We start from the raw sequence: 14,809 nt of genomic DNA, 5'->3' as shown, positions 1-14,809 counted from the left end.
CATCGCTTCTTCTCCACACGTGCAGCACTAGGTCGAGTGGGGCAGTGAGGGAGAGGACGAGGAGCCCAGTGCTGGCCAGGGAGCAGGGCAGAGGCAGCCCTTGTCGCTCTGGATCAGCTTCTCCTGTCCCAGAACACAGCATATTAAAGCAATTAAGAAAAGCTCTGCTCAATGTGGGGATTTTGAGGGGAAATATGAATGTAAGGATACAGCATTCCTCGATCAGAGGGGAGAAATAGCAGAGGGTAAATTAAACACAGCTGGAATGAGCATAAGAAATAGATTAATTCCACGAGATTTTTTTTTTCTTTCCGTTCTTTACAAATTATAGGAGCTAGGAAAACTAGCACTTCTTAATTCCACTTGGTATGCAACCCTTTAATCCTCTTGCCTGTCAGCCAGCATGCGCTGAATCAAGTGCAAGCCATTACTCCCACAAACCCTTAACGGGGGCACCTCCTCTCACCCCCTGCACATACCCTTCTCACCTCCCCTTGTGCTGCTGTGAGAACAAATTCCCTGGACAGGGCTCTGGAAAATATATCGGGAAATGATATTTGCTGGTATGTGGTGATACTGGTTGAGGGCAATGAGCAATGTTAATTTGCAGCTGTAGGGCCAGCCTTTCCTCCCAGTATGCTTGTCAGAGTAGGAATCATCCCCCATTTCTGAGTTTGCATGGCACCTAGCATAGCAGGGTCCTGGTCCATGGCCCAGGTGCTAATTTCATGCAATATCATATACTATCAAATATTATGGTAAATAATAGTTGAGTTCATGGATGGGGGCTTGCAAACTGCTGCTTTGATAAGTGTTCAGGTTGGGCAGGACCTGTGAAATCCTGAGCTTCATCTGGGTTATGGGGGAAGAGAGAAATCAGAGCAAACAGGAAAAATGCTGTAGTGATTGCACCAGTATGGCCATATATTGCTCTCATTCCTGCTGGGCCCTACGTAAAATGGCCAGGAAAGCCCATCACTGGTTCAGGACAGGGTAGGGCTTCACATTAGTGTCTGTAGGGCCAGGACTGTGGACTAAGAAGGTCACTGAGCCCAGGGACCTGAGTCCAGAGATGTCAGGGGATGGAACATGTGCCCAGAGTTGTCCAAATCTGCAGGAATATGCTTAAAAAGGGTGATAGATAAAGAGTCAGGAAATTATACTGCTGGGTGCTTATTGTGGGCAATGCAAAAGCAGGAAAGGGTTGGGCTGAACAGAGGAAGCCTGTTTCCGTAATGAACAAATTGGTACATTAACCAGCACTGGACAAGAAATGCAAGTTATGGCTGGCACTCGGCTCTTACCTCATATAGCTGCTGGGGCAAAAGCATAAAGGGTAGCCTTCACTTTGAATCTCTTGGCTTCTCTTTACTTGTATTGCAGCCATAATATTAAGTAAATACGTGTTTTCTTCTGGGAAGATTTTTTTTTTTCTGTCAATGACAGTTTTTTTTTTCCTCCTTATTTAATAAAATAACAGACGGTCATAAATTGCGTATCATTTACCTCAACTCCATGGATGACTTTGTTGGAACTTGTCCAGTCCTCAGTGAAAGATATATTTAAGCAGGTCTAAAATACAGTGTGTATTTAAAATGAGGTGAATAATCCTTGAGGCATTTTGAAAATGGTGTTTAAGAGATGTCTGCTCACAGTGTATTTTGGTGTCTCTTCCCACCCCTCCATCCCACAGTTACAAATGCACTCAGTCTATCATAAATGTTAAACTTGGCAGGTACGGAGGCAGCCTCATGCAGGAGCACGGGATGGATGGAGGACCCTCTGTGAAGTTGGGGAGCCACATCTGCATTTCCCAGGGCTCTGATGCCTAGAAGATTATATTTTATATCAGCTGTGCAGTATACAGGCCTTAAAGGAAAAGAATAATTGAGACTGTACTTCTGGAGTGAATGGGTATAAATGTAACATAATGTAACATGCATCACACAGATGCAACTGCTGAGTTTTGGCATATTAGTCTCTGTCTCTTACACTTCACTGAGGATGCTGATTTTGTTGTTTCCTGCTCAGTATCATGGGTGCTCCAGAAGCCTTCCAGGGCAATCAGAGGAAGGTTTCCAAGACCGGCGGGAATTTAAGGGACGCTCAAAAGCACGCATTATAAACTTCAAACAAAGCTGTGCAGATAATTTAGGCTGCAGGACTGTAATTAGATAGAGGAAAATGTATGCTGTGATAAACCCAGCTGCTGTTCTCATAGCATGTGATTGATATAGCAGGCACAAGGCCAGGACCAGAAAAGGTCAAAGCTGTGGTTAAAATGCCATCTTCTAAAATGTACCAGATCTGATGTGTTTCCTCAGGATAATGACATGCTGGTTCAGATTCTCCTCTCACCTCACCCAAAGAGGCTGGGGAAGATCTGTCCCAAACAGGTTGTTTGCTGCACCAGAGAAATTTAATCAGAGAGTTTTCAGGACAGATGGGAATACTCAGAGCATGTGCATCCATCTTCTGTAATTTTTAAGCCAGTGAGTTTCAAAGTTGTTGCTATCCTTTCTTTAATGATATTTGGATAGCTGCAGTGTGTCATTTCAGAGAGCTTTCAAATACCGAGTATTGCTTATGACAGGGAGGGTGCTAATGAGTTCCTATGTGTATTCGTGTATAAGGAGGTAGTCAGAGGACTTTACCAAACAGAATGTCTACAAGCTGTGCAAAATATGGGTAAACAGAAGAGGTCCTAATGTGATGACCCATTTGCACCAGCACAAATTCTTCATAGCTCATCCAAAGGAGCCTTCTTTGGTGGCTAATATCATTGCATGGATCTCGATAAATGGCACTTCTAAAACTTGGCTGTTGCAGCTCCTTTGTGACCTTTGTGATGTAACAAGGAGACCTACAAAAGATATAGATATGTCTGATAATTAAGACATTATTTAATCTACAGTCTTGTCAAGATCAGGCAAAAGCTCCATCTCTGGCAGGATATTGGTGTGAGATAAATGTAGGAGTCACAGAGAGCTCACTGAGAGACATTCAATTTGAAGATCTTATTTCTCCAGTCAGACTTAAAATCATTGCCAGGTTGCAGTAAAATAGATTAAAAAGAAAAGCTTGACATTTAGCATCAGACCTGAAAATGAAGCAGTCATGTGCTCTTGTCTTATCTCTGACATTGGCTTGCCTTGGCAGACTTGACATGTCATCTAGGGTGTTGATGCTTTAGTTTTGCCATGTGTAAAATGGTGATATCCATTCTCTTTCCCAAAAGGGCAAGGGGGATGCATGTTTAAGAGCTGATAAGTGTAAAATTTATATCTGAAAAAATACACATTTAATTGTATAAAAATTCAGCAATAAATCAGTGAATTAAAAAATCTGATTGCTGAGAAACTGGGGCTGAGTGAGGCCTGTAGGTCAGCAGTGAAATGTGATGGTAGGACTTTATTGCTGTTTTTAAACTCTTTTTTCCCCTCTTCTCTCATACTTTCATTTTTTTTTTTTTTTAAGCTAAATTATATCTTAGGGTTTTGAAATAGCATCAAAGGCATAGCTGGAATGTTTATAAATAGCTGTATCTTTTCTTGAAGGTGTGGCGTCCTAGTTTATTTCAGGTTTTGAGGTAGGAAAGCGCTACAGGCCACGGGCTGTGGAAGCTGCATGGGCCTGGCTCCCTGGCCAAGCCCTTTATTTACCCTCCTTGCTTGCTCACGTACCCAGATCCTATCCCTCTAAGGCCACCCCTGTGCTGTTTTGTCCTGTCGGCTGCCAGAGTGTGCTTGTGCCAATGTCCCACCACCCTCCGAGATGTCAGTGTAGGAGCTGGCTGGTCGTGGTGGCACCTCTGCCATCCATGTGTTCTTCCCCACACTCTTCCCTTTTCCTCTCCTCACTCTTTGCTGTCTTTGGGCCCTCCCTTTCCCCAGCTTTAGACACACAGACAGGGAGCGATGTCTCCCTGCTGTGCCCTCTTTCCCATTTCCTCTCCCACTGGTGTCCTTCCTCCTCCCATGAGGAGGAAAGGCCTAAAGCATGTCTTCTCCTTCTGTGGGGGTCTGCAGGCTCCAAAGTCATGTCCCCAGGGCCTACTGCTGTTGGGGCAGCCACCTCTGCGGCCTGCATGCTATCTCTGTGTCACACATGAGCGAGCTGTACGCCAAGGGGAGAAGCTGTGTCAGACAATAGGGCAGAGCCTCTCCTTTGAAGACAAGCACTGGAGAGCCGTGAATATTAATCTGCAGAAAGGGCCTCGGATGCCTGGGGGCCAGCGGCTCCCTGGGGACCCATCAGGAAGAGCTCCGGGATGGCATCTCGCGGCGCAACGGCACAGGGGACCGGCTGCTGGGAGCAAAACCCAGCACTTCTTGGCTCGGGATCCACAAAATGAACTGTAACCACCAGCCTATAAATGAGAACATCCAAACAAACAAACAGGAATAAGACCGAAGGAGAAAAAAAAATAAAAATCCAGGATGGTGCTGCTTTGACTCTGAGTCCTGTCGTCTTCTAGGACTGATGAAGCGACTGGGTGGTTCTTCAGATTCCTGTGGTCTGAACACACACCCTAGTCATCACTGAGATGAGCTCGGAAAAAAACAGTAATGAAAGAGGGCTCTGATTTATTTCCTGATAAAATAACCTTTGCTCTCAAAGGCTAACATTTCAGCTCCAGCTTGCAGAGAATGATCTTTTATTTCCATCCATCAAAGCCTACATCGTGCTGGATATCCAGAGAGTATTCTTCACACACAGCCATGTGTTGGCCAGTGAAAGAAAATTACTACCTATATATATTTTTTTTCTCTGTGGGAGGAGAAAAAGGAGGGGGAATAAAGTCTGTATTAAAGACTGGAATAATTACTGTCTATTGCAAACCTGTGACTATGGTATGAGGAAAATTGCTTAAAAGTACTGTATGAGCCAAAGTTTTTCTTCGCTGTGTAAATAATCTCTGCGTTTTTTGCAGCATTTGATCTGAATCATCCAAGTAATTCCTGCTTATTTTCACCCAGGTAGACATCTTGAGTGAGTATCCAGAGGCTTTCTGCTCTGTCACTGTAGCAAACCTATACTGGTGCATCATTTTTTGTCCATCACAGGTGTCATTTGGGTGTGAACTAAGAGCCTGCAGTGTTCACTGAGACCTGTAAGAGTAAAAGTTAAGATTTCCTATTTACATGGACTCTTTCACACTGCATTGCGCTGCAAATGGCTATGGGGAGCAGTCAGCATAAATGAGTTAAAAACGAAGGCAGATATTTATTTGTGATCAAAACATCAGATGAGCTTGATACACGAAGAGCCAGAGGCACTGAAATAATGTGTTGTTTTCCATAAAAGAGAGCCAGATTCAGCTCATGTTTCCAAAAGTATATATATATATATATATATATATATATATATATTTTTTTTTTTTTTCTTTTCTGTCAGTGGGCTGTACTTGGACAGAACAAAGAGTAGAGGGTCTTGCAGTGTTTATGTGATCACCAGAAGCAGCAACATTGAACAGAATGCCTTGATGGATGAGGGATTTGGGTTCATGTGGCTGAATGTCTTGGTTCCCCTTATAAGTGAGAGCTGTGGCTGGGACTGCAGGCTCCGATGTTAACTCAAAGTAATGCTGGAGAAGCCAGAGGGCTTTCCCTGGGTGATGATAATGGATTTATAGAAGGCTTGGAGTCCTCTGAGAAGGCTCATCTCACAGAGCTCCGTTTTGAGAGCTCTCAGTCTTTGGTGGGTTGGCAGAGTCTGCCACATGGATTTATTGGTGTTTACAAAGTGCTGTGAAGAGGTGGTGTTGCAGGAAGATGCTTGTGTAGGTGCAGAAAGCAGCAAGTGATTGCTTTTCTGTGAAGGTGTGTAGAGGATGCCCATGGGTGCATGCACTGTATGCCACCCAGCATGTGGGAACAAATGCATTTACATACAGGGAGCAATGAACAGAAGTGAAGGGCAGGAGTGCAGAGGCCGTGATGCAAAGTCTCTGGAAGTCAGCAGTGCCTTCCTTTTTGTAAGAACATGAGCTCTGCTTTTTTCCTGGGGGTTTTACCCATTACAAGCTCACAGAGGCAATCCAGAAAGGACTGGATGAGTGGGGAAGAAAGGACCTTTCTGCAGATGAGCGGAGTGATCCTACTGTGGGTCATCGGTAGGGATTGAGTCGGGGTTGCACCCCACCACTGCAGAAAGCACAAACGTCTTTCCTTTGAGCTAAAACAAGTAGCTTTTCATAGTGGGTATGCATTATAGTGGTGCTTCCCATGAGAACCAGCCACTACAAAGAGGTGAACACAGTCACCTTGCAAATGATGCAATAGGACTAAAGGTCAGCCTCCTGTGTGGGTCCCTCTAGGAACAGTCAGTGGGAGTTTTAAGGGCTGAATATCCTTACTTAACAAAGTTAAAGCTTTGATAAGGCAAGTTAATGTTGCTTTTATTATGAAACAATATAATACCTGAATGGACCATCCAGCCATTAGCATATCTGCCTTGGCTATAGGGAAACATTCATGGCCCAAAACAGGAGCTGGAAAAAAAATGCAGAATAGCCATAAAAAGTCTTAATTCCCTCATTTTCAAGTTCTGGTGTTAAGGACCTGCAGGATTATTCCCAAATTCTCATCTAACCAGTCCTCCTAGCTCTTGCATTCAGCAGTTTTCACATAGCCTGACTTTTCCTCTAAGTGTACCCTTCATCCACAAGGACCCCATAAAAAGTATTAGGCAAAGATTAAACATTATAAGCTTATAACCAGCTCATAAAATGAGTTTTAAATGCTAAGCATGAAAGGGTGAATTTGCCTAAGGGGCTGCTCAGAGCTCCATTGGCTCAGGGAAACTTGTTCCTCAGGAGGCATATTTATCACTATAGTTTATTTGTATTACAAGAGGCACCACTGGAGACTGGGGACTTCACTGTGTGAAGTGCAGCTCAGTTATTCTGTAGGAATCAATTCCTACAAAATATTTTATATTAAAATTGGAAGGAGAGGACTAGGCCAGTAATAAGGGAAGGTTTTCTATCTTCATTTCATGGCTGGGGATCTGAGGCTCTGCAGAATGAAGGGTCTTTGCCCTGTGCTTGGTGGTCATGTGGGAGCAAAGGTGCTCAGCCCAACCTGATAGCAAGTCCTGATCCAGATCAGTACCTGACATGCTCTTGCAGATGATCAGTACAAGGCTTGAGACCCCTGCACCATTCCCACCTCATCCCTTCCTATGGCAGACTACTTTCATGAAAAAAACTCAAACAAGGACATGGTAACATAAAATTCCTTGCATATGTTCTCCCATCACAAAGGCAGCTGATGACTCAGACATTAGCTGGACAAGCAAAAATGCTACAGGAAGAAAATTTATTTTTTCATGGATGATTTGAGATCAAGGATTTTGGAAAAAAAATCAAACTTGGAGATAGGCCTCTCTTTATAGTCCTTAATAATTGACTTGATTTTTCAGGCCTGTCAAACATTTGAGAGCTTTCCTAGAATCATTTATTTTACACCCAACTCCTCAACAAATAGTCTTCACATCTGTAGAGTTTGCAACTAAAGAAGCATTGAAAATTGCCTGTGTAAAAAGTAGAGTTAAATTTTGCATTAAATTCCAAACCTTTCCTTTCCTCTAGGCCAGCTAACATTTCCTATCGTCATCTAACCAGAGTTTGTTTTCATGTCTCATTTTCCTTTTCTATTGATGTATTAGTCTGGTAGGTTGAGTTTTCTCAGAGGGAGGACTTTTGTGCAAGTTTCATTAAAAATATTTCACAATACCTCTCTAAAATGTGATCTGTGCTTTTGTGTTGATTGAAAATTGTACAGCAACTTGTTAAAGCATATTCTTTTATATTTCATCAAAACAGATACGTTTTAAATGGAAATCTCAAGTATTTTGTTTCTCTGTGGAGATTAAAGTGAGGTTTGTCAAACTGTCAATACAATTGCTTTGAGCTTGACTTTCTTGTCACATGTACCTCAGTAAGTGAGGAGGAATTCTTCTGAAATCACTGGAATTATTCTGCTGAAAAACTTCAATGCTTGAGTTAGCAAGGGCCCTTGTTTTTATTATGTATCAGCCAGGCTGTCTGAGCTGTCCCAGAATTGCCCGTTAGTAGCATATATTGAACTACAATATTAATGAAGAGAAAAGTCTAAGTATTTGTGGTTAATGCATTTCTTTAAAACTTCACAATAGGAAACAACATGTTTCACATTACCACTTACCTCCTCTAAGGCAAGAGTTGTTCCAATGGGTAGACTGTGTGAGAAATTATGTTACATACCACCATGGAGCCTCATGTATCTCTAAGCAATCTGAAATTCTTTAAATCTGCAAATCAAAATGCTGCTGTGTATTATAACAAGCTGTGCTGTACCATACCATCTCCTCTCAAGTCACAGAAAGAGATGAATAATTCACTAGGGTGTTTTTAATTTCTAAAATAAATTAGTGCCATTCATTTTAATAGATATTGCAGAAGGCGGCTGTTGTTTCGGAATCCAAATGTTCTTATCATTGTATCAGAGTAAATACTCTGCACTTTTTGTCTTGCGGATTTGTGTTGTTTGGTTTTGGTTTCTGAAGCTGTCCAGAATCTTGAGATTTGTCACGCTTGTCTGCTGCCATGTTGCCTCAAGCACTCATCTTTTTCTTTCCATTAAGCAGACTTGGGCCTGCTCAATGCATCTATGGGAAATCTCCAAAAACACATGTGGGAGGAAACAGTGTCATATATTCAGGTCCTGACTTTCTTCTCCCCGGTTTATCCTGGAACTGAAAGCCTCTTGTAATGCTGGGGAAAATTTTCACTGCTGGACTTTTCTCAGTAGCTGTACTGCTCATTCCAGCTTCTTGATTAACTCATAATTATGGTGATTATGCTCTGCTCATCCAAAATTCTCCTGTATAGGAGCTTCACTTAAAAACAGTTGGTTTTCCTCTCTCTTACCAGCCAGCAGGTATTAGAGCAACCCGCAAGTGCAAACTTTTGCTAAACTAAGGTTAAAAGAGGTGGGGAGTTCAAAGATGATGCAAAATCTTCTCTGTCCATTCCTCCTGGGTTATGTAAACAGCAGAGAACAAAGGCTTCAGGCTCATTATCTTTGTCCCGATCTCTTTGCTGAGTAGGTCTGGTTGGAAAACTGAATTTCTTTTCATGGGAAATTTTACTCTTCTAGATTGTTTTTGTTGTCAATGAGAAAGTTAGTTCTCCATTTTCTCACAGGTCATCTATTCAGGGGAAAATATAAAAGTTAGAATAGGAAATGCTTTTTTTTTTTTTTTTTTTTTTTAATTATAGTATAAGTGTTTTGTTTCGGTTAAATGGAAATATCTTGTTTTGATATGGTGGAGATGTTTCGTTTTTCAGAAAAATTCAAGAAGGCAAGCTGAACTTTTTCTGGTTTCTTTGTATATTGGCTTATTTGTCCCAGTGACATTTTTGATTAAAATGAAGCCCAATTTTTGAAAGAAAACTCTTCTGTGGAAAATGTTTATTAATACCAACTTGTTTTTTCTCTTGCTGAATGTTGCTTAAAATGTATCATTCTCCGATTTCAGCCAGTAAGTGAACCAATCTATATGTTGCACGCGTACATACATGTATGCACAGGACCAACTTCTGCCCTCAGCTACGTAAATAAATCCCAGTGGAGATTTCCATCAGTGTTGCACATATATGAATGAAAGCAGAATTTGGCTCAGGATTTGTAATCAATATATAAGGCTTACTGAGTGATTTGAGATGCTTGGAGAAAGCTGTTACATAAATGTTAGTCATTATTATTTGTAATAATTACCTACAGCTGTAACTATGGCAAACCTCCATATAAAAACAGCTAGACCCTGACATATGGCTTCTGTGCTTCAGCTCCAGATTCCACTGAAGTGCACAATAAACTCTTTCTTTAAAAGCACGTGCCTAAAGGGAACATGTAAACTCTGGCACACGATAGCAGCCATAACGACGAGGAGAGAATTATGCCATCCTTATTAGCAGTGGCAGCCTGACTCTCAAAGAAAGGAATGGGTGTTGGATTGGACCCTATCATGTGAATAACATGCTCCTGAGATGTATTACAGCCATAGGCAATGTAGGCAGCAAATTAAATTCAGGTTGTAACTGGGTCAAGGCTGAAGAACATTTTGTAACCATATTTTTTCCAATGTGGCTGCAGAGTAGTTGGATCCTTATTTTGGGGATGTCTTCACTCTGTTTGGTTTTACTTTTAAACTAGATAAATAATAATTAAAAAACAAAAACAAACAAAAAAGCCACACCCAAACCAAATAAAACCTTCCTAGTGTCCGCTAATCTTTCCTAGCTTTTAAGCACCCATTTCTGACATGGTCACTACAGCAATTTAAAAGATGAAACACAGAAACAGTTGAGCAGCACACAATGCTGCTACTCAATGGTCTCAGGAGGAAGTGAGGAATATGGCATCTGACTGAAACTGCTTGGGAATTTAGTTAAACAGCCTGTAATGGCCAAATTGATTTTGGCCAGAAGACCAGGGCTAACACCCACAATAAGTATAAAGTGCCATGGGATCTTTAATGACCCCACTGCTTTGGACACAGTTTTACATTTATTTAATGCACATTTTATGTTTGTGAATAATATACTCCATAAAATATATACAGTCAGGAAATGCCAAACATTGCCAGTTTCCCAAAGGCAATTTCAGAGCTTGCAGAGAGTACTCTCAGGCCTCGATTCATGATCGTGTTAAACTTTGTTTATATGAGGTAATCCAATATTTTATTCATTAAAATGCACCATGCACCTAAGAGGAATTAAACAAGTGCTTTACTATGCACTAAAATTGTTCTTCCCCCTTCAGTGAGGATTAAGCAGAAATAGTTCATGGACCTCTGGACCTCGTGCGGTTGGGGAGGCTGCAGATGCTGGCTCTGCCACCTTCACAGCAGCCCTCTGGAAAGTCCTGGAGAGGGCAGAGAGAAACTTTTGCAATGAGCTGCCCAGGACTCTGAAAGCCTCTGGGGTCCTCTTCGCCTCTGTTGAGGAACTTTTATCTGAAGATCACAGGTGGGGATCCCACCTCACCTTAGGATGCTCCGAGTCTGGCGATAGCTGAAGACATGAAAAGAGAGATGGTAGGTGCCACACTGAGGAGGAAAAAGAGGCAGCAGCCAGCCCAAATAAGGTAGCATCAGCTGATTAGTAATAAAATGGGGGAAACACCTGACTCTCTGACTTCAGAAGAGCATCTCCTACAGGCTGCTTGGCTCAGGGTGGTTCATCGCCACTGAGTAGCTGTGATGAGAATTCGTGTTTTTCTCTGTTTGGGCCAACTATAACAGCTTTTTCTGCTACGCTGATGGTAATTTTGTTTGGGTGCAAATAGAACAAGATTTTCAAAAATAGGTCACTAAACTTAGGCTCCAAGGAGTTTATATGTAGACACTTAACTCAGCGATTTGATTAAAAAAAAAGCAATCTGAGTGCCCAAGGTCTCCCAAAGTTGTCAGATCTGTAGCCAGGCAAACACAGAAAGCTATAATCAGGTCTGAGCAATTATGTACATATTTGTAATTTTAAAGATTATGCTTCTATTCTGGTAATGACTAGGGTTTTAAACAGCCTTTTGTATTTACTTTTTTTTCTTTTTTTTTTTTTTTTCCTTCTTTTTCTTTTTATATATTTTTTAAGGAAAGTGATGGTGATGGTTTCCTGAAATCCAGATCAAGTCTCTTAGGAAAGATCACAGTCTCCTTCACCTATAGCATCCTGATCTGTATCCTGCTCAGTACAATACACAGTGTCTGGAATCAGTGCCAGAAGCAGATCTTCAGCCATCTCTAAAGGTCCAACCTCCTACCAGTGCTGAGAGCTGTTCAGGCAGTCTGTGCTCAGCAAATGGATCAGGTATGACTGCAAACACCACGCACCTGACAACGTTTCGTACTTCCATCTCATTTTTCATTCATGATTTCCAGTGCTTCTAGAGAAATATTAGCAGTTAGAAAAGCCGTGCAATATTTCTGGGACACAACAGGGTATTGTACTAAGGGCCACCATGTCATAGGTGACTTTGATTCTCTTTTTAAGGTTTATCTCCTAAAAGTCTTTCTGAAGAATGAAAAATAAAAATGTCATCTTGTAACATGGATTAATGTAAGTAAAGAAGGATCTCTTTTGGTTCTCCTCTGTGATTTTCTTTCCTGAGTCCAGATTTTCTTTGTCAGCCCCCATTACTGGCACAGAACAACTCTGGACTCTGAGCACCATTTGTAGCATTCAAGGATCACAGATTTGCAATTACCCGAGGTGCACATCTGACGTGGATGCACCATTTGGAAGACATCTGTCCTGCAGAGCCACAACATCTGACCTTTCATCAGAGACTGCCTTTGTTGCGTGATAACAACTGCATCCCAACCAACCTGTTGTGCACCAACATGTGTGTCACCCACTGACGCTGGTGCTTCAGTGCTGCTCCTTGCAGCCGCTCCCTCCTCCTGCCCACCACGTCCCTGGGGGCAACTGCAGGGGAGGAAGCATGACCAAGTGCCTCCGTGGCCAGTGCTGGGGCATCTCTGGTGGAAACTCACCACTTACCCCTTCCTAAAGAGATGTTCTTGTGCTGGGCTCAGTCCCTGCTTGGACTCTGTGGCATGCAGCACAGAGGAGGTCAGGGTAGGTGATCTTAATAATTTATTTGGCCTAAAAAGTCTATTACTCTCCTCCGTTTCGTTAGTCACAGCCCCAGGAGCATTAAGACAGGGGTGTTGCCATGATGATGTCTGTCGTCAGGAGACTCATACCAGGAAATGAAGGCCAAGACTGTCAATTTCCAAATTTGATATAAAGCAAAAGGGTGTTTCTGCAAAAATGATCAAAGCTGAGATTGATCTGACATGGGTATTTGAAAAGTGTGTTCGGAGCAAACAGGCTGCAAGCACCCCTTGCACAGTAGTGGTACTTGAAACACTGAACTTGAAACTTGAAACATCATTCCCCCTTTTTAAATGTCAAGTCTTCAATATATCATTCAGCAGGAGATCCTCCTAATTAATTTAGACTTTTCTCTCATGGGTCACACCCTTTATCACTTCCCACTCCGTATGACTTGACTTACGGAACACTTGGCTTCAGACGCAGTCTCAGTCCTGCTCTTTGCATGCTATTTGCACACAAATTACTTACATCCCTGTATTAGTCATTCTTCTGTTTCAGCGATACATTTTTTGTATGTTGTGAGTCTGAGGCAGGAGTATGGTTTGGTTATGTGAAATCGTTCCCAATGTGGGAATAAGTCCTTGCTGTTGATTAAAAAGTAACACTTCGATGCATGTAAAATAGGATGGCTCAAGTCAGCTCAACCTGAGCTGCTTTTGTTCCTCTGTGCAGCTCAGGTCTCTTTTAACAAGACAGTTATTGCAAAAAAATAAAATAAAAAAAAATTCCACAACTCTCCTCTTCTTCTTTTGTTCTGGTGTTATGCCAAAAACAGCATGCTGCCTCAAGCTCAGGTGTATGCTCAGAGCATTCCCATTAAACTGGCCATCGCAAGGGACATAGCCCAGGTGATGACAATTTTGGGATGCTAGCTGGGGTTAGGAAAAAGGCACACAGAGATCCTGAAGCAGCGGGGCTTTTGAGCAAATACAAGATTTTTGATAGCCAGGGAGCTTAAGTGGCAATGAAATTATTCACACGCAGGATAGGGGGTATCCCGTCAGTTGATTTAAGTGCCCGATTCATATCAGGACCTGAGGGGCAACAGAGACAAGAAACATCGTGTCAAGTCCACACAGCATTTGATCCTTGGCTTTTCTGGAGTCCCGTGGTACAGGGATCATCTCACGCCTGCATGTGGGGAAAGGCTGGGGAATGTGAACAGAAAGCACCATGCTTGCAGTACTGTAAATCACATAAAAGGAATTAAAAGCACAAGGCTTTTCACATTGTGCTTTTGGGGAGCCCTCACTGAAGGTTTATAGGCTCTCAGGCTGATGGCACTAGTGACACTACGCAACAGAGACTGGAAACGGGCCTTACAAAATCACTACTTTGAGATAGTTTTCACCGGAAACAGCTGGAGATAATTCTTCATCTTTCCCTGGAAACAGCTATTTCAGTTTAAGACTGGTGTGCGGAGAGGAAGGTGGCTCTGCGGCTCCTCTGACATTCCTGTTTTTCACGGCTGACTGAAGAGCAGCAGCTGGTTCTCTGCTGGCATCCAGGTGAAATTGCAAGGAGGCAACCACGTCCAAAGGCTTGGTGGATCTCTGTGCTGCCTGCAATGCCAAGACTTGCCTGGGGCTCAGCGGTTTCATCTCTGGGAAAAATTAGGAGGTCTTGACAAATAATTGTAACATGCTGTTATAGAGAATCACAGGAAGGAATGACAAAATCCCCAAATGATTGGGTATTCTGTTCTTTTGTAACATTTTGCTTTTATTAATGAAAATTTTGTGCACACATGTTACTCAGTGGCCAGTTTGCTGCATCCCATGGATGAGTCCTTTGTAAAATACGTCAGAATTAATACATTCCTCTGCCTTCACCTATTCTGTCTTCAACTGCAAAAGTTCTTTCTGGAAATGGAGAGAGACACTGAGCTGTAGATAATCTCTATAAGATCATGCAAATTTTTCTTATGTTTCAACTGATGAGGGTCCTTATCATATGAGTTTACCTTCTGTTTTGGCTTCAAACAAATCCCATGATGCAGAGCAAAACTCAGAAGAAAAAAAAGAGTTTTCCACCCCAGATGGTAAATTGGTCCAGTTTCACTCAAATCTTGGCTTCTTTGCAAATGTTGTTGCACTTGGCCTTGTAGATTATAATGAAATTTCAAACTAGGATTGTTTC

General features: G+C 42.2%; 1 long non-coding RNA gene across 2 annotated transcripts; it reads left to right on the top strand.

Annotated features, from left to right (window-relative positions):
• Positions 1-8,859: 8,859 nt before the first annotated feature.
• On the top strand, positions 8,860-12,236 carry LOC121066209. Of its 2 annotated transcripts, none has more exons than XR_005817584.1 (3): positions 8,860-8,924; positions 10,812-11,085; positions 11,642-12,236. It is a non-coding gene; the product is annotated as an uncharacterized LOC121066209 (long non-coding RNA). The 2 variants fall into 2 exon arrangements; XR_005817585.1 differs by lacking the exon at positions 8,860-8,924 and adding an exon at positions 9,378-9,528.
• The last annotated feature ends 2,573 nt before the right edge of the window (positions 12,237-14,809 follow it).

This window comes from Cygnus olor, chromosome 2 (genome assembly GCF_009769625.2).
Source record: "Cygnus olor isolate bCygOlo1 chromosome 2, bCygOlo1.pri.v2, whole genome shotgun sequence".
NCBI lineage: Eukaryota > Metazoa > Chordata > Aves > Anseriformes > Anatidae > Cygnus > Cygnus olor.
This window is presented reverse-complemented; position numbering and strand designations above follow the sequence as displayed.